Below are 21,466 nucleotides of genomic sequence, written 5' to 3'. Positions count from 1 at the left end.
CATACAAATGCAAAGTGTTAATAATAGGGAAAACTGCTCTGCCTTTTAGCAAAGATCAATAATAGGAAATAATAATAGGAAAATTGAAGGGGTGGATTTTACTGTAACCCCACTTTTTTAACAAAAAATAAACTTTAAAATTATGAAAAAAAAAAGACCTGAGATAAAAGTAACCTTTTGGGTAGATACAAATGCCAATATTATTGTATTGTATTGTTTGGTATATAACTCCACTTCTTGCTTCCTACAAGTGCTAAAATGCAAATGCATAAAAAGTAATGAAAAAACCTACGTTTGTGGACCACAATGTAAAAAGATCTAAATGGTAACAAGTTAAAAAAAAAAAAAAGGTAGGGGGATAGAGGGGCATAGGAAAAGTATAGGTGCATACTACTGAAGTTAAGTGGTAGCAAACCAAATATAATTGTTATATATTTAGGAGGTTAAATTTTAACCCTAGGGTAATCACAAGGAAAATAGATGAAAAAAATATCCAGATACAAATGAGAAGGCACTCAATATGGTACAACACAAGAAAGCAAATAAATATAAAAGTAGGCTTCAACAGAAGTGAAGACAAAAAAGGTATAAGATTAACAAAGCTTAAATAGCAAAATGGCAGAAGAAAGACCTGTATTATCAGTAGTGGCTCTAAATGTAAATGGATTAAAAACTCCAGTCAAAAGGTAGACTGGCAGAATGAATAAAAAAGTATGACCCAACTATATGCTATCTGCAAGAGATTCAAGTGAAAGTCAAAGATACAAGTAGGCTGATGGTGAAAAGATGGAAAAAAATATACCATTCAAGTAGTAACTAAAAGAGAGCAGAGATGGCTATACTAATATCGTATAAAATAAACTTTAAGTCAAAAACAATTACAAAGGAAAAAGATGGTCATTACATACTGATAAAGGGAACAATTCAACAGGAAGATGTAACAATTATAAACATATATGAACCTAAGAGATGAGCCCCAAAATCTATGAAGCAAATACATACAGATTTGAAGGGAGAAATTGATAGATAGTTCTATATTAATAGTAGGAGATTTTAACACACCACTCTCAAAAAGACATAGAATACTTGGTCAGAAGATCACTAAGGAAAGATAGGACTTGTTTGATGCACTAAACCAACTCTAACAGACATATATAGAACACTGCACCCAATGAAAACAGAATACACATACTTCTCAAGTGTACAGGAATCATTCTCCGGAATAGACCATATGTTGGGTCACAAAACAAGTCACAATAAATTTTAAAATACTGAAATCATATAGTTCATATTCTCTGACCACAAAGGAATGAAGGGAGATATCAATAACAGAGGGATAAATTGAAAATTCAGAAATACATGGAAATTAAACATACTCTTAAACCACCAGTGGGTTAAAGGAGAAATCAGAAGTGAATTTAAGAAATAATTTGAGGCAAAGGAAAAAGAAAATACAACACACCAAAACTTACGGGATGCAGCAAGGCAGTGCCGAGAGGTCAATTTATAGCTTTGAATGCTTACATTTAAAAAGAAGAAAGACTTCAAATCAGAGATTCAAACCTCAAAACTGGAAGAAATAGAAAAAGAAGAGCAAAATACCCCAAAGCAAGCAGAAGGAAGGAAATTCCAAAGATTAGAGCTGAGATAAATGAAATAAAAAACAAACCAACAAAAAACAATATAGAGAGAATTAACAAAACCAACAGACGGTTCTTAGAAGAGATCAGTAAAATCTATAATCCTTTAGCTAGACTGACAAAGAAAAGAAAGAAAGAGGATAAAAATAACAAAAATCAGAAATGAAGGGGGACATTACTACCAACATCACTGAAATGAAAAAGACTATAAGAGGATACTATGAACGAAAATATGCCAATAAATTAGATAACCTAGATGAAATAGACAAATTCTTAGAAACACACAACCTACACTGACTCAAGAAGAAATAGAAGATTTCAAAAGAACAATTACTAATAAAGAGATTGAATCAGTATTCAAATCTCCCTACACAGAAAAGCCCAGGACCAGATAGCTTCACAGGGGAATTCTACCAAACATTCCAAAAAAGACTTAACTCCAATTCTACTCAAACTCTTCTAACATATTAAAGAGAAGGGAACACTTCCTAACTCATTCTACAAGGCCAACATCACCTCGTACCAAAGTCAGATAAAGATACAACATGAAAAGAAAACTACAGACCAATATCTCTTAAAACTATAGATGCAAAAATCCAACAAAATACTAGCAAACTGCATTACAACAGCATATTAAAAGAATTACACCCCATGATCTAGTGGGATTTATCCCAGGTATGCATGGTTAGTCTAACATAAGAAAATCAATTAATATAATACACCACACTAACAGAATGAAGGAAAAAACCCACATGGTCATCTCAATTGATGCAGAAAAGGCATTTTAGAAAATACAGCACTGTTTCTTGATAAAAACTCTTAGCATACTAGGAATAGAAGGAAACTTCCTCAACATGATAAAGGGCATATATGAAAAACCCACAGCTAACATCCTACTTAATGGTAAAAGACTGAAAGCTTTCCCTCTAAAGTCAAGAATGAGACAAGGATGCCCACTGTCATCACTGTTATTCAACATTGTACTGGAAGTTCCTGCCAGAGCAATTAGACAAGAAAAAGAAATAAAAGACATCCAGATCAGAAAGGGTGAAGTAAAACCATCCCTATTTGCAGATATGATCCTGTAGAGAGTTCTGACAAATCCACAACAAAGCTCCTAGAGCTAATAAATGAATACAGCAAGGTGACAGGGTACAGGATCAATACCCAAAAATCAGTAGTGTTTCTTTACACATGCAACAATCAATTGGAAGAAATCAAGAAAAATATTTCATTCACAACAGCATCTAAAGGAATCAAGTATCTAGGAATAAATTTAACCAAGGATGTAATGGACTTGTACACAGAAAAGCACAAAACATTGCTAAAAGAATAAAAGAAGACATAAATAAATGGAAGGATATTCCGCATCCATGATTGGAAGACAATTATCATTAAGATATTATGATATCGTTAAGACACTGACATCATTACAATGCCAATTTATAGATTTAATGCAATCCCAATTAAAATTCCAAAAACCTTCTCTGCAGAAATGGAATAACCAATCATCAAATTTATGTGGAAGGGTAAGGGGCCCTGAATAGCTAAAGCCATCTTGAAAAACAATGAAATTGGAAGACACACTTCCAGCAAAGTACTGGGACAAGGAAGGACATTTAGACCAATGGAGTTGAATTGAGTGCTCAATAATCAAACTTCACATTTATAGCCAACTGATTTTTTACAAAGAGGCAAAGACTACTCAACTGGGAAAGAACAGTCTCTTCAGCAAATGGTACTGGATCTCCATTTGCAAAAAAAAGAACACCTACCTCACACCATATATAAAAATCAACTCAAAATGGATCAAAGACCTTAATATAAAAGCTAGAACTATGAAACCCCTAGAGGAAACCATAGGAAAGCATCTTCAGGACCTTGTGTTAAGCAATGGTTTCTTAGACTTTACACCCAAAGCACAAGCAACAAAAGAAAAAAATAGATAAATAGGACCTCATCAAAATAAAAAACTTTTTGTTCCTCAAAGAACTTTACCCTGAAAGTGAAATGACATACTACTGAATGGGAAAAAATATTTGCAAACCAAATATCAAATGAAGGATTAATACCCAGTATAAAGAAATCCTTCAACTTAACAACAAAAAGACAAAAAACTCAATGAAAAAATGGATAAAAGACTTAACAGACATCACTCCAAAGACGGTATAAAATGGCCAGAAAGCACATGGATAAATATAAATACCAGTACTACTGTATTTTTTATTTGTAACTCCACCTCTTACTTCTAACAGGATCTTAGAGGCAAATGCATAAAATATAATGATAAATCAATAGTTTTGTAATCATAATGTATGAATATTTAATTTGTAAAAAGAACTACATAAAGATGGGGGGATGGATGGGCATAGGAACATAGTTTATGCATGTTATTGAAGCTAAGCTGGTATCAAAGCAAATGATGTTCCAGATTTAGGATGTTAAGTTTAAGTCCCATGGTAATCACACACACAAAAAAAACCCCAGAAAATATGTAAACTCATAGAGGCAGAAAGTACAGAACATGTTACCAGGGGCAGGGGATAGGGCAATGTGGAGTTAATGCAAAATGAGTACAGGGTTTCTGTTTGGGGTGAAGGGAAAGTTGGTGATTAGAGTACTGCAATATCATGAATGTGATTAATCCCACTAATGGTATGCTTGGAAGTCATTGGAATGGTAAGATTTATGTTGCATATGTGTTTCCACAACTAAAATACAAAGGAAAGAGAGAGAAATTAAAGAGATAATGACAATTAAATGCAATACATGACACTGGATGAGATCTAAGAATGGAGGAGAAGAGGCTCAAAAGGTTATTACCGGGATAAGAAAACAATGGAATGCAGAATATAAGCTTTATATCAATGTTAAATTACTTAAAACTGATAACTGCACTTAAGCTGATTACATAAGTGAATATCCTTTTTCAGAGGAAATGTACATGGACTTATGTGTTCAAGGAGTATAATGTATGAAACCTGTTCTTATATTTATAGGAAATAAATACATATTTACATAGGTAGGCAGAATGATACAGCAAAGGTGGCAAAATGTTTAAAATGGTGAATCTGGGTATCTGAGGATGTGGAGGTATTTTGAAGTTCTCTGCAACTGTCCTGTAAGTGTAAAAATGGAAAGTGAAAAAAAAAATTTTAACAAAAAAATAGGCAGCTACTTCTTATAAAAATGAAAATATTAAAGTCAAGAATGAAACGAAGTTCACAAAGGGGCCTGAGAGCAGATTTGCCCAAAAATTTTACAAAGCAGTCTATGGGAAAACTAACATGCCTTTATTTTCACGAATTTCTTATATTAGGAAGGAAGCTGTTTTGTCTTTCCTTATTCAGTTGGCATGTGTGAGCTCAGTCTCTGAGCTGAGGTTTCCCGAATATAATGCCAGTGCACTGCCACGAGACAACAGTGCACTGAAGAGCTGGGTAATTAACAACTACTTATCACACAAGCTGTATTTAACAGTAAATTATTTTAAGAGTAAAAGTTAAAAGTAGTAGCAGATATTTATGACTTCCTTGGTTGGCCTTTTGTACTTTGCCTATCAGTTTGTCAAAATCTGCAAAAATATTTCAAAATGAACACATTTCTCTCCCATAATGCTGGAGGACATGTACACAACACTATCTTCAACATTTTACTTTCCCCCAGAAAGTTAGCCATATTTTGGCTATATATCTCTCTCAAGTTCATTTTTAGTGCTTTGTGTTAAGCTGACAGTCAAACAAAAAGTGAACAAATACAAAAATTTATCACAGATTGGATGAGGACTTTTTCAGAATGAGCACTTATGATCCTGAGAGCTACACCAAGAATAAGTGATGAAAATTTCATGCTCCTTTTTCTGACTTTGCCTTTTGCTTCAGGTATATAAGAGAAAAAATACTTTCAATTTCCTTTTGTGATCTTTTTTTTTTTAAGTAAAGGACTTAAGTTAATACAGAAAATGTATTAAATGTAAATGTAGACTCAAACATAAAGAAAAGGCAGATAAAGAAATTTCTATAAATAAAACATGTCCTTTGTCAGTCCTTGTAAGCTTTCCCAGATAGAAATGGCCAAAGAAGACCAGTAACATCTCTGGAGAAAAAGCAATTTTTAAGAAATAACACAGTTCAGCTATGATAACACAGTTCAGCTACACATGAATGGCCACAGATTGCCAACTATAAAGGCTACAAGCCTGAAAAACAGGATCTCTCTACAATCCAATTTTGAGGTTATAATTGTTTTTTTTAAAATCAGTAGTGAGTTTTATTTTTTCACATTTAAGAACTTGTTTAATGGACCCCAGGAATGATGATAGTCATTAAATACTGGATTTTTACCACACTGCTTTTTAAAAATTTTATTGTAGTAATATATAAATATATATAATAAAATTTTCCATTTTAACCATTTTTTAAGTGTACATTTCAGTGGCATTATTTACACTCACAATGTTGTACAACCATCACAATCATCCATCACTAAATTTTTTTCATCATCCCAAACAGAAATTCTGTACATTTTGTTTTATTATGTGTTTGTTTTTTAACTTGGAACTGGACTTGAGTATAAGATTTCACATTGGGAATAAGATACCAGCTTAAACTGTTTTTGAATCTATAGACTAAACTTTTTGTTTTTCAAAATGGTCAAGGGATCTTGGAGTTGAAACTGGAATTTTTTATAATTTAATTTTATTATTCTTTTTATTCTTTTATGGTTTTTCCCTTTCGTGGGCTTAAAACTGTATTTGATTTTACATAATGATTTCACTTTAAACGCAATATGACAAACAATATTTTTTTACAAGGAAAACCTTTTCCATTACCCTAACATGTCCATATACTAACATATTATGCTTTTACACTTTAGTGCACCTATGATTTTGAGCTCTGTGTTTTTTCACATGATATCTTATTGTAAATATTTTCAAAAGTGCTTATAAACTGGAAAATAATTTTTCTTAGAGAAGTAGGTTTACAGAAAAATCATGCATAAAATACAGAGTTCCCATGTACGTATTATCAACACCCTGCACCAGTGTGGAACATGTGCTGCAACTGATGAAAGAATATCGTATAACTGCTTTTTAAAGATTCACCAGATAAAATTGGCCTAAATATGGATTAAATCACCACTCACTGATGCTATGGAAAAAAAAGCGTATTTGGTTAGAAAATACTAGAGCACTTATAAAAAACAAATGATTCCCTTAAAACCATTTCGGTTAATTTATAAATACACTGTGCTTGGAATAAAAATAAACGTAAGTAATGAGTCATTAGTATCTCTTGATCGTACATGTTGGTATTTTTCAAATAGAGGAATGTGATCCACAGGAAAAAATAGAATAACCTAAAGAGACAGCAGAGACCTATACAAGGTTACCTAAAGGTTATACAAAAGGGCTAAAAAGCCCTTCATTATGTGAACTTTCTTTTAATGTCTCACTCTTACCCAGCCTTTAAGAGCAACTGCATTGTCAGAGATGAAAACAGTGAATCTTGGATGAGCAACTGATCACTGTGGTACCTTTAACGGCTTATTTTTTAGAGGAAAGAAAAATGGGAAACTAAAACCCCCAAGGAAAATCACAAATGGGAAGAATAAATATTTCTAGAGAATTAGAATAGCAAAATAAAAATTGTACTTACAACTTGAGATTCCCAAGCTTTTTGCTAGTGGGTCCTTTAGGAAACATTTTGGCAACATTAAGCCCATCAATGACAATAGCAAAGGGAGGATGGTATTTTAAAAAGTCCTGAAATTTCTCAAGTTCCTAAAAAAAAGTCAAACAAAACAGTAACAAGAAATTAGTAAGGACTTTATTATAAACACACAGATATGTCTTACTCATACCTTTAAAATACATAAGCACACACATAAAAATGATACTCTCAAAATGAAATCTGAAAATACCAGGCTAATGGAGGCAACTGCATATAATTATCTCATTTACCTTTAATTTTATAGTACTTTATACTTCACAAAGTATTTTCACATGTTCTCTCATTTGATCTGTAATCAGCCGATCCAGAATGCTAAATTGACCCATTTGATAGTCATGAGAATGAAATGTCAAAATCTCTATGTCCTGTCTGAAGTCAAGATATGCCAATCTACCAATGCAATTGAATTGAGAGAACGAGTCTCGATAATTGTAGTTCCTCTTTTGTCATCAAGAGGATCTCTTTGTTTGCTGGGGACTGTTTTAATAGTTGAAGATTCATTCATTTATTCAACAAATATTTGTGGATCACCTTGTATGTGCCAAGGGCTTGTTCTAGGTTCTAGGGATACAGCAGTTACCAAAGAAACAAAAATCCCTGAATTAATGTAGCTTGCATTTTAGTGGAAGCAGACAGAAAATAAATAAGTAAATTACATTAAACGTCAAATGTGATGAGTGTTGTGGAGAAAAAAAGGAAGGACAAGGTTCCACTTCTGCTATTAATGTAATAATTTTCACTAGGCTGTCACATAATAACATAAACTCTAGATTAAAAAAAAAAAACACAAATATTTGAAGGCACTAGAGAATAATCAAAAGCAGGCATAAACTGGAGGGGACACCACACTTGAAAGAATCCTTGGTGGTTCTGAAACATGCCTGCAAATTTTCTGATTCTCCTCCCATCAAAAGGTGGTCTAATTCTCTCCACTTGAATATGGACTGTACTTTGTGACCGTCTGAATGAACAGAATGTGACACAAGTGTCACTATGTGCCTTCCAAGACAATATAGCTTCCACCTGACTATCACTCTCAGGATGCTTGCCCTTGGAAACCAGCCATCATGTTGTGAGAAAACCAGACAGAGGCTACATAGATGTTCTGCCCAACAGTCCAAGTGAGTCCCAACCAATAGCAAGCATCAACCAAAAGACCTATTAGAGTGAGGGGATTTCAGATGACCCCAGGCCCCATCTGACTGCAACTGTAGAGGCTCCAAGCAAAACCCACCTAATTGAATCTAGTCAATCCCCAAAACTAAGAGAGACAGTGATAACAACGATAATAAAAATAAAATAATCATTGTTGATTTATGCCACTACATGTGGGGTGGATTTTAAACACCAACAGATAATCAGAAAAGAAGGGAACTGCACCAGGTGAAATTTGCCTGTATATGGCTTTTTGCTTGTGGATCCTTTCCAATCAGCAGAGAAAGCAGAGGCAGCTCAAAATCTAGCAGAAAGCGGCAGGGTTATTGGTCTGAGGAATAAGAAAACACAGGCTGGAAAGTAAGGGGGGTAATCCTAGAAAGGAGGGGACCTCAAAATCTGCCCAAAGCATTGGTTAATTCCTTATCTGTATATGCGTGGAAAACACTCCAAAGAGCCAAGCCAAAAAGCAACAGCTGAAAGACTAGAAAGAACCAAGCTGAGACTTCAACTGCCAGCAACTGCCAGGGAGACGGAGTTTACAGTCTGAGTCCAGCAAAGTTAACAGCCTGCTAAAGCAAAAAATTGATACTCTCCAGAGGAAGATAACAGTATGCAGAGCCTCTGCAACATGTTATTTACAATGTCCAAGATACAATATAAAATTAATAAACATGCAAAAAAATAGGAAAATGTGACCCACAGTAAAAAGAAAACAGGAGTCAAAAGAAACCAATCCCAAGGTCCAGATACTAGACTTGCCAAACAAGTCCTTTAAAGTAGCTATTGGAATTACAGTCATATGAATGCAAAAAGAAATCTCCACAGAGAAATGGAAACTATAAAAATGAACAAAATGAACATTCTAGAACCAAAAAGCATGAATGTGATATAAAATTCACAGGAATGGTTTAACTAATAGCAGATTCAAGATGGCAGAAGAGTAAATGAACATGAAAGACAGAGCAATAGAAATGATCCAGTTTGAAGAAAAAAGATTGAAAGGAACAAATAAAAAAACAAATGAATAAAGTCTCAATAACCTCTGAGGCAGACTACATTAATGCTGATTAACAAACAGATTATCTGTTATTAAAGTCCAGAAGCAGAAGAGAGAGAGGACATGGTAGAAAAAAACATTTGAAGAAATAATGGCAAAATGTCCCCAAATTTGGTGAAAAGCATAACTTACAGATCCAAGAAACAGAGCAAACTCCAAACAGGATAAATACAAAGAAAACCATAAATAAAACCTAACTAGATATATGATAGTAAACTGGTAAAAATAAAATAAAGTGAAAACCTGCCATCAGAAAAAAAGGATCACACTACATACAGGAGAATAATGACACAGATGACAGCTGAGTTCTCATTAGAAACAACAGGATCAGAAGACAGTGGGAGGACATGTTTAAAGTGTTGAAAACAAACAAACCTATCAATCCAGAATTCTTATCTAGAAAGACTATTCTTCAAAAGTCAAGGTGAAATAAAGTATTTTTAGGTAAATGAAAACTGAGAGAATTCATCACTAACAAGCCTGCATCATAAGAAATGCCAAAGACTAAGCCAACTTGAAAGGTGAAATCACTGCCCTCCCCCCTACGTGGGATCAGACACCCAGGGAAGTGAATATCCCTGGCAATGTGGAATATGACTCCCAGGGAGGAATGTAGACCTGGCACCGTGGGACGGAGAACATCTTCTTGACCAAAAGGGGGATGTGAAAGGAAATGAAATAAGCTTCAGTGGCAGAGAGATTCCAAAAGGAGCCGAGAGGTCACTCTGGTGGGCACTCTTATGCACACTTTAGACAACCCTTTTTAGGTTCTAAAGAATTGGGGTAGCTGGTGGTGGATACCTGAAACTATCAAACTACAACCCAGAACCCATGAATCTCGAAGACAGTTGTATAAAAATGTAGCTTATGAGGGGTGACAATGGGATTGGGAAAGCCATAAGGACCAAACACCACTTTGTCTAGTTTATGGATGGATGGGTAGAAAAGTAGGGGAAGGAAACAAACAGACAAAGGTACCCAGTGTTCTTTTTTACTTCAATTGCTCTTTTTCACTCTAATTATTATTCTTGTTATTTTTGTGTGTGTGCTAATGAAGGTGTCAGGGATTGATTTAGGTGATGAATGTACAACTATGTAATGGTACTGTAAACAATCGAAAGTACAATTTGTTTTGTATGACTGCGTGGTATGTGAATATATCTCAATAAAATGATGATTTAAAAAAAAAAAAAAAAAAAAAAAAAAGAAATGCCAAAGAAATTTCTTCAGGCTGAAGGAAATGACATCAGATGGAAACCTGGATTTAGAGAATAAATTAAAAACACAGGAAATGGTAGATACATGGGTAATTATTTTTAAAATAATATATTTTTTCTTTTGATTTCTTTAAAAGAAATATGAGTGCTCAAAGCAAAACTATCATAACACTGTACTATGAGCTGTAAAATATATACAGATGCAGTGTATATGACAACGGTAGCAGAAAAACAAGAGGAGGTAAAAGGAATTCTGCTGCAAGTTTCTTACATTTTATGAGAAATGGTAAAACATAAATTCTAAATAAATTGGATTAAGTTAACGGTTCACACTGTAGTCCTGAGATCATATATAAATGAATCAAGATGAAGCAGACACTGACAGAACTGAAAGGAAGGACAGAAAAATCCAAAATTATAGATGGAGATTTCAACACCCGTCTCTCCGTACTTGATAGGGAAGCAGATTAAAAAAAAAAAACAGTAAGGACTCAACAATAAAAAGACAAACAACCCAATTACAAAATGGGCAAAAGACACAAATAGACATTTTTCTAGAGGAAATACAAGTGGCTCAAAAGCACATGAAAAGATAGTCATCTTCGCTAGCTATTAGGGAAATGCAAATCAAAACCACAATGAGTTATCATTTCAGACCTACTAGAATGCTTGCTATTAAAACAAAGAGGAAACCACCAGTGTTGGAGAAGATGTGGGAAATAGGAACACTTTTTCAATGGTGGGAAAGTAAAATGGTACAGATGCTGTGGAAGACGGTTTGGTGGTTCCTCAGAAAACTAAGTATAGAGTTGCCTTACGATCTGGCATCCTGCTACTTGGTATATACCCTGAAGATCTGAAAGCAAGGATGCAAACAGACATTTGCACACTTTAGTTCACAGTGGCATTGTTCATAATTGCCAAAAGATGGAAATAGCCCAAGTGTCCCATCAACTAATGAATAGATATGTGGTATATACATATGGTAGAATATTATTCAGCAATAAGAAGGAATGAAGCTCTGATGCATGCGGCAACATGGATGAACCTTGAGGACATTACGTTGATTGAAATAACTCAGACACAAAAGGACAAAGATTGTATGATCTCACTAATAAGAACCATACTAATATATAAACTCATAGACATAAAATCTAGAATATAGGTTACCAGGAGTTAGAATGAGGCTAGAAAATGGGGACCAGTTGCTTAATATATGCAGAATGTTTAACTAGGTTGAACTTGAATGTTTGGAAATGGATAGTGGTGACAGTAGCACGTTATTGTGAGTATCATAGTGCTGAACTGTGAGTGACTGTGGTTGAAAGGAGTAAAGAGTCAGGTATGTTACTAGAAGGAAAGCTAAAGGTGAAAACATGGAAATGAATCTTGAAGTGGACCATGACTGTGATTAACAATACAAATATAAAAAAAGTTCTTTCATGAACTGGAACAAATGTACAACACTATTACAAGGAGTTAATAATAGAGTAGTATATGGGAGAAAATACATCTATTGTAAAATTTACTTATTGCAAACTATAGACTATTATTAACAGTAACATCTTAATAACACCAAAACTAAAGGTCAACAACAGGGGGATAAGAAGTATGGGATGTTTTGGGTTTTCTTTTATATTTTTATTCTATCTTATTATTATTTTGGAGTAATGAAAATGTTCTAAAATTGATTGTGGTGATGATTACACAACTATGTGATGCTACTGTGAACCACTGATTGTATACTTTGGATGGATTGCATGGTGTGTGAATATATCACAATACAATTGCATTTAAAAAAAACCCATTAAGGATATTAACTACTTGGACCTAACTGCTATCTATTGGACACTGCCTAACAATGGCAGAATACATTTTCTTTTCAAATCCTGTAGAACATTCTTCAAGACATAACACAGGGTAGGCCGTAAAATAAGTCTCAATACATTTCAAAATATTAAAATCTTAAAAGAGTATTTTTCACTGATTTAAAAAAAAGAAAATTAAACAACAAACCAATGGCAGTAAGTAAGATATCTATAAAAACCCCAAATATTTCTAAACAACACTTCTAAATAAACTATGGGTCAAAAGAGAAATTACCAGGGACATTACAAAGTATTTTTAACAAGTGATAATGAAAGTATTATATATCAAAATTCATGGGATATAGTAAAGCAGTCCTTAAAGAGACATGCATAGCTTTAAATGCTAATATGAAAAGAAAGGTCTAAAATCAATGATCTAGGTTTTCACCTTAAGAAGCTAGAAAAAACAATGAAATAGAATTGAGAGTCCAGAAATAAACCCACACATTTACAGTCAGTTGATTTTCAACAACGGTGTCAATCCATTCAATGGAGAAAAACAGTCATCTTTAACAAAAAAAATTGGATTTCAATATAGAAAAGAGTAAAGTTGGACCCCTGTCTCACACTATATACAAAAATTAATTCAAAATGGATCAATGATCTAAATATAAGAGCTAAAATCATAAACCCTTAGGAGAAAACAGGAGAAAATCTTCATGAACTTGGCTTGGACAATGGATTCTTAGATATGATACTAAAAGAACAAATAACAAAAGAAAGAAAATATAAATTGAATTCATAAAAATTTAAAACTTTAATGTATCACAGGAAAGTGAAAAGAAAACTGACAGAATGAGAAGAAATTTTTGGAAATTATATATCTAATAAGGGTTTAACATCCAGAATATATAAAAAACCCTTGCAACTCCACAACAAAAATAAAGACAAACTACCCAATTAAAGAATGGGCAAAGGATTTCAATACACATATATCCAAAGAAGATATACAAATGGTCAATAAGCACATGAAAAGATGTTCAACATCATCAACCAGTAGGGAACACAAAATTAAAACCACAGTGAAATACCATTACAGACCCCCTAAAACGACTAAAATTTTAAAAGACTGACCATAATAGGTATGTGGAGCAAACTGGAACCATCAAATATTGCTGATAGTAATGTAAAAGGGTACAAACACTTCAGAAAACAATTTGGCAGTTTCTTAGAAAGTTAACCATATATTTATCACACAACTCAGCAATCCCACTTCCAGGTATTTAGAAAAGAGAAATGAAAATGTACATCTACACAAAGATGTATATGTAATGTTAACTGTGGCTTTATTCCCAATTGCCCAAAACTGGAAAAAACAAAAATTTCCATTAATTGGTGAATGAATAGAAAAAAATATATATATTTCCATATACATACAATGAAATCTGTTCAGCAATACAAAAGAAAGAACTACTGATACACACAACATGGATGAATCTCAAAAGCATTATGCCAAATGAAAAGTTAGACATAAAAGCCTAGTTACCTACATACTGTATGATTCCATTTGTATGAAATTCTAAAAAAAGGCAAAACTATATATAATAGCACAAAGCAGACTGATGATTCCAGGGAGTGGAAGACAGAACTGTCTGCCATAGAACATAAGGGAACTTCTTGGGGTGATATAAATGTTCCATATTTTGATTATGGTAGGTATAACACAACATACATTTGTCAAGACTCGCTGAATTATACATTGGTGAATTTTATGTTATATAAATTATACCCCAATAAAGTGATTACAAAGCAAAAGAAAGAAAATCCTAATTATATTTCATTTCTAAAATAACCACTGATCCATATGCATGCTTTCATTTCTCCCTAAACTTTTTAGCCTTTTATCCCTGCCAGTGCCAGCTGGGTGAGACCATCCTTCCTTTCTGGTCAGCAAAACCCTTTGTTTTATAATTCTCTGCTCAAATATATTTCCTACAAGAGGTTTAAAAATACCAATTAATATTAAAATTAACCAAATATTCATTAGAATAGGGATACTATTTTGATAAATGAAAATAAATCAAGAATTCATACAGTTGACAAACATTATGATCATTTTTCATTTCAGTCTATCTGAATGAACCAAGAGAAACAAAACAAGTGCAATTAAATTTCTAAATTCAAGTTTCACTAATAATTAACATGGAAAATATTTCCCACTGCATCTACAATTTGTCATTTTAGTGCTGCTCTTACTACATCATATTCATCTCAGGAATAATGACAAACTAAGATAGCGCAACATTACTGGCAAAAATGGACATCTATAAAAGTCAAGAGTTAAACTAGATAAACTTATAAAATCCCCTTCCAGTTCTGATATTCTCCGATGTTAACAGGACTGGGAAATCCCTTAAAATCACAGAATGGAAAAGGGTATATTTGACATGCCTGAAGTGAAAGGTGAGTTTTAGGAACTTCTACACAATGAACAGAATGTATAATAAAATCCCTATCCAAAGATTATCCCCTTGATCTCTATTTTTTAATACAGAGACAGAAATTCCAAGAGGTAGTTTGTTGTTTTTTTTTTTCCACTATTAAAGATCTACTTACTTCTAGTTGGCCCCCAAGATATTTTTCCCCCAAGATATTTTTCAATCTAAACACTCAAAAGCAACTGGGTAGATGCCTATGAAGCATGACAAAGAGAGATACTAAGTGTGGAATAAAACATTACAAACCTTCAAGCTTAACTGTTTTAATGGAGGTAAATTGATATGGGGTATGAAAATGCACCAATTTTTTCCCTGGCTGTCAATAAAGGAAGTTCTTTATTTTAACAGCTTTACTGAGATATAATTCACATACCATATAATTTACCCATTTAAAGCACATGATTTTTAGCATTTATGGTGTATATGCTTTTTAGCAATGCTTTTTAGTATATCCACAGAGTTGTGCAACCTCCACCACAATTTAATTTTAGAATATTTCCCCCTCCAAAAATAAACTCCATGTCCATTAGCAACAATTCCTGTTCCCCAACTCCCACCTCAGCCCTAAGCAACCAATATCTACTTCCTATCTCTACAGATTTACCCGTTCTGGGCGTTGTTTATAGATGGATTCATACATTATGTGGTCTTTTACGACAGGCTTTGTTCATTTAGCATAATGTTTTCAAGTTTCATCCATGTTATACCATGTACCAGTACTTTGCGCTTTTTTAAAATGCTTAATAACAATCTTTTGTATGGATAATACATATTTTGTTTATCCATTAGTCAGCTGATGGACATTTGGTTTGTCTCCTCATTTTGGCTATTATGAATAATGTTTCAATAAACATTTGTGTACAAGTTTTTGTATGTATATATGTCTTCACTTCTCTTGGGTACATACCTAGGAGTGGAATTGCTGGGTCATATGGTTATTTTATGTTTAACTTTTTGAGGCAATGCTAGACTGTTTTGCAAAGTGGCTGTACCATTCTACATTTTTATCAACAGTATATGAGGGTTCCAGTTTCTCCACATCCTTGCTAATATTTGTTATTTGCCTTTTGATTATAGCTGTCCTAGTGACTATGAAGTGGTATCGCACTGTGGTTTCAATTTGCATTTCCCTGATGACTAATTCATGTTGAAGCATCTTAATATGTGCTCTTTGGCCAAAAGGGAGTTCATCTTTGTAACAGAAAGGCTTTGCATATTCAAAGTGTATCTCCTTCAACAATAATCACAACTCCTATCATCTTTATTCATTTAATACTTTAAGTTTAAATTTGAAGTGTTAACTGCACAGGAATTGTGAATAACAGAAGTTGTTGACACAAATGTCTACAGGAGCAAGGCAGGAAACATAAATAAGTAAAATGGACCAAGTCTAAGAAAATATAATAGAGCAAGCAAAATGATAAAGGGCAACTGGCACAGGCCTCAGTGTCCAAGACTCAACAGGAAGAGACTGTGGCAAACTGGGGAGTGTAGGTCTTTATAAAGCAAGCAGCCCAGTGCTCAGTTCCAGCTAACCATTACCACACACTAATGAAGGCTTAGGGTTAGCAGACTTAATTTTTCAAACAACTTTTGAAATCTTTCAAAAACTTTTAAAAAGTAGTAGAACATAAAGAATTCCAAACAAAACATGTAATTAGGCTAGAGGCCACCCTTAGGCCACCATCCAAGCGAAGTTTTTAAATATTCACTTGAAAAGTCAACAGATTTTCATAGGGCACCTAATATGTGCCAAACAATGTTCTAAGTCCCACAAATAGAAGAGTAAACAAATTCCCTGCCCTCACGGAATTTATATCTCACCGGGGGAGACAAGAAATACCAAGTTAACAAATACATAGATAATTTAGTGTTGGGTAGAAAAAAGTGCCTTGAAGAAAAATTAATCAGGGTAAGGTGCATAGCACCATCCCCCCTAGCCCCTCTCTATTTTAGATATGATGAAAAGGAAAGGCCTTTCTGATGAGGTGACATTTGAACACAGGCTGGAATGCAGTAAATCATGCTCCCTCTGGTGGAAGGGCCTTCCAGGCAGAGAAACAACTGCCAAGGCACTTACTAAACATGAACAAGCTTTGCATGTCTGAGGTTTCACAACCAGGCAACTTCGAAGATAAAAGAATAAATATAGTAGTCGTGCAATTATGCTTTGAATTTAAATTTTAAAAAATCAACTCTTGCTTGTTACAACAATATGGGAAAGAGTAAATAAATGAAAAGCAAACGTTTTAAATTCCTTACTTTATCCTACATCTTATTAGAAATAGTGAAACAGAACTGATAATTTGTGTTTTTTTGTTGTTACCTACTCACAAACAAATAGTAAATTATCCAAAGATTTACAGCAAGAAAGAAAAATAAAAGAATGGCACAGCTTATGAACCACACACAGCACAATCAGCTCTAGAACAGAGGTCACTCCCACATCTGCCATCAAGGAGTTGACCACAATTATAAAAGACTCTTCCAACATACCTAGCAGTAGATATTTATTACTCCTTCTACATGATACATGAGAAAGCTAACAGGATAGGCAAGTGATTTTTCTCCACAAATGCTATCCAGGAAATGCTAAAACTTCTTCTTTACTTCTCTATTTAGAAGAAGTTAAAACTCTCCCACTGTTTGGAATGATGGTCCATGTACTAAAGAGCCCATTTATGATGACTTGCTTTTTTTCTGAGATTTTGATATGAACCTCACCAGAAAATTCAGAACAGAGTTCTCATTTTATTTAGTTAATGTCTACTCTAGAATAGCAACTAAGGGGAACAGGAGGAGTACACTAATGTATACTCAAAACTATACATAAGAAAAACAGTAATCTTAGCATAATAACTATATCTAATATACTACAGACACCAGATAATATTTTCTGAAGATTCAAAGAAAGGGAGTATAAAAACAATTGGCTTTAGTCATAGTGGATGTGGAAAAACAGGGGAATACCAGCTATTTTGGTTGGAAGCACTGCCCTTAACATGGGAACAACAATAAAAAATGCATCTCTGTATTTAATGGCCAAACTACTTTGGGTGCCTTCTTTAAACCATGTGATCCAAATAAATCCAAAAAAAAAAAAAAAAAAAACACTAAAATGACTGCTTTAATATAGCCAGGGAAAAATGAAATCACACATCTGGAAAATGTCACCACAATCTAACAACTAATTTAAAGGTTAGAGAGATTTTTTAAATACTTCTCAAATCCTGTTTATTTTTTTAAGAGTTTACAAAGTATTTAATAGCAAGTTATATTTTGGGAGAGGTTTTTAATTTAGTAATTACGGTTTTAGAAAAACACTTATAATCTTATCTGAATTTTCTGATTTCAGTAAAACGTTACAAAAACAAAACAAAACAAAAACAAAAACAAAAAACAAGCAAAAAAAAATTCCTGGTAGAAATGCCCAGAAATGCTGGACCAAATACGATGAAAACACTTTTAATGCATGGTGGAACTTGCAAGAAAGAGAAATCTCTCAGTGCCAGAGATAAAGCCTGATCTGAATATCACAATGGTGAGGATCAGAACTGATTCTACAGTTGTTCAGGGGAAGTGCAGAGAAGAAATGGCATTAGTATCAGCACACAGGAGCTTGGCTTTTAATACCAACATGGAAAGTGGAGATCAAACCACGAGCTCAAATGAGGGGAGAAATTAGAAGTGAACTCCTGAATAAAGCTCAATCCTTACAAATGAGCACATTGATTTCACAACACAATACAGAAGCTTCTCTAACTAAACCAGATGTAAGTAGGTGGAGGGAATCCCTGAAGAAAAAGAAACTCCAAGCCTGTGTCTTGAATAGGTTTATACTACAGATTTAGACAAACTGTCTGATACAAAAGCCATCATGTGTTTCTTTGAGAAAATCAATAAAATTAACAAACTTTTAGCAAGGCTAAGAAAAAAAGAGAAGATGCAAATGAAGAAAATCAGAAATAACAGGAGGGACATTACTCCTAACCCCAAAGAAATAGAAAAGCTCCTAAGAGGATACTATGAGCAACTGTACGCCACCAAAATAGATAATTTAGATGAAATGGACAAATTCCTGGAAACCCACAACCTACACTGACTCAAGAAGAATAGAAGATCTCAACAAAACAATCACAAGTAAAGAGATTGAAACGGTCATCAAAAACCTCTTGACAAAGAAAAGCCCAGGCCCAGATGGCTTCATAGATGAATTTCACCAATCATTCCAAGAAGAATTAATACCAATCCTGCTCAAACTTGTCCAAAAAATTGAAGAGGCGGAAACACTACCTAACTCATTCTATGAAGCCAACATCACCCCAATACCAAAGCCAGACAATGAAAACTACAGACCAATTCCTCTAATGATTATAGATGCAAAAATCCTCAACAAAATACTTGAAAATTGAATCCAACAGCACATTAAAAGAATTATACACCATGATCAAGTGGGTTTTATGCCAGGTATGCAGTGGTGGGGTTCAACACAAGAAAATCAATTTATGTAATACACCATATTAACAAATTGAAAGGGAAAAACCATATGATAGAAAAGCGAACGTAACATCCAGTCGACCAACCAGATGTTAACTGCTTCCCAGAGTGCCTTGTGAGTGGCGGGCATGATGATAAATTTGTGAGTGTTGCACAGAGGCTCGGGTTGTCATTGTTGAGGTTTTATTGAGGCAAGCTATTCTACAAGATTGAAGCCCTGTCATTGCGTTGTCTGCAGGTGCGATGGCACTTCTCTGAAGCATGTGGGGCTTGTTGAGTTCCCTGGGAAAGTCGGGAGCAGAGCTGTGCTCTGGTTGAGGAAATCGACTGTGCTTTTCTCTCAGTTTTGCGCATTCACCGAGATGGTTTTCATCCACCTTGGGTAGTTATCCAAAGAAGCCTTTGACTTCATACGTTCGCTTTTCTAAAGAGCTACCCATATTTAAAGCTCAGAACCCCAATGCAAAAAATTCAGAACTAATTAAGAAAATCGCCCAGTTATGGAGGGAACTTCCTGATTCTAGAAAAAAAATATATGAAGATGCTTACAGAGCAGACTGGCAGGCATACAAAGAAAAGATAAACAGAATTCAAGATTGGCTAACTCCAAGTCAGATCATACTTTAGAAAAAAAAAATCATGCAAAAACGTTTAAAAAAGAAAGCATTAACTAAAAAGAGAGAGTTAACGATGCTTGGAAAACCGAAAGACCTCAATCAGCTGATAACATTTTTGTATCTGAAAGCTCCCAAGAAACTAAGGAAGGTTCATCACAGGCAAAGCTGAAGACTGTAAATGAAAACTGGAAAAATCTGTCTGGTTCTCAAAAGCAAGTATACATTCAGCTGGCTAAAGATGATAAAATTCATTATGATAATGAAATGAAATCATAGGAAGAACAAATGATTGAAGTTGGTCAAAACGATCTTATACATTGCAAAATAAAGAACCAAACAAAAGATGGCACTGAGACATCTTAAAATATAAGATTGAGTTATATCCATAATGGATAGGCTCAAGAGACCAATTAGGTCTCAATACCTGAAACGTAAAATTGGATAAAATTGGAAACATTTTATATTTGATTCTTTTTTCTTTAGCCCGTGGACTTCTGCTAATTTAATATATCATGTATTAGTATTTTGCCTTAGAAAACCCAAACAGATATAAGTTCAGGCTAAATTTATTTTATGTTTAGGAACTAATAAGGATCAAGATAACGTATGCAAATGTAGCAGTGAATCATTTTACCTTTTGATAAAAGTAAATCAGACTGTGAACTTTTTTATACCGGATGAAGACTATGAAAAGATTATTCTTGTTTCCTTATATTATAGAGGCAGGAGTTTACTTTTCAAAATTCTCCCAAATTGTAGAAGCCAGTGTCCTATGATATAATTGTGTATTTTTTAAAGAGCAGCCAGAACTCATGTAAGTAAAATTCCAATTCCTATAAATAATTCAAAAAAGGGACTGAGAGATTTATAAACTTTTCCTTCATTGTCTTTTTCCTAAAGTAAAAACTAAAAAAATTATGTACCAAATCTATGCATTTTGTTTTATATTGCATAGAATTTAAAAATTCCATCTTTGTTTAATTTTACATGTTTCCAAATTATGTGTTTTAAGGTAAAACATTGGTTTTATAGTGTCCTTTTTAAACTATGGAATTAGTATTTTTTCCTGAATTATTTTCTCACTGGTGGGTTAGTACATTTATCCAAAAAATAGAGAACCTAAGTTTTAAAATGAGAACTTTAAAAACAAAAGTCTTTAAATTTTAAACATGTTATTTCTAAACATTTTGCATAACATCTAAAGGCCTTATATAAGGAGACAGCCAACTACAGCCTATGTGC

General features: G+C 33.7%; 2 pseudogenes; one reads left to right on the top strand and one right to left on the bottom strand.

The window, feature by feature from the left end:
- Positions 1-21,466, bottom strand: part of LOC119532412 — a 237,897-nt pseudogene that overhangs the window by 80,860 nt on the left and 135,571 nt on the right.
- LOC119530936 lies at positions 19,845-20,587 on the top strand (annotated as a pseudogene).

This window comes from Choloepus didactylus, chromosome 4 (genome assembly GCF_015220235.1).
Source record: "Choloepus didactylus isolate mChoDid1 chromosome 4, mChoDid1.pri, whole genome shotgun sequence".
Classification (NCBI taxonomy): Eukaryota; Metazoa; Chordata; class Mammalia; order Pilosa; family Megalonychidae; genus Choloepus; species Choloepus didactylus.
This window is presented reverse-complemented; position numbering and strand designations above follow the sequence as displayed.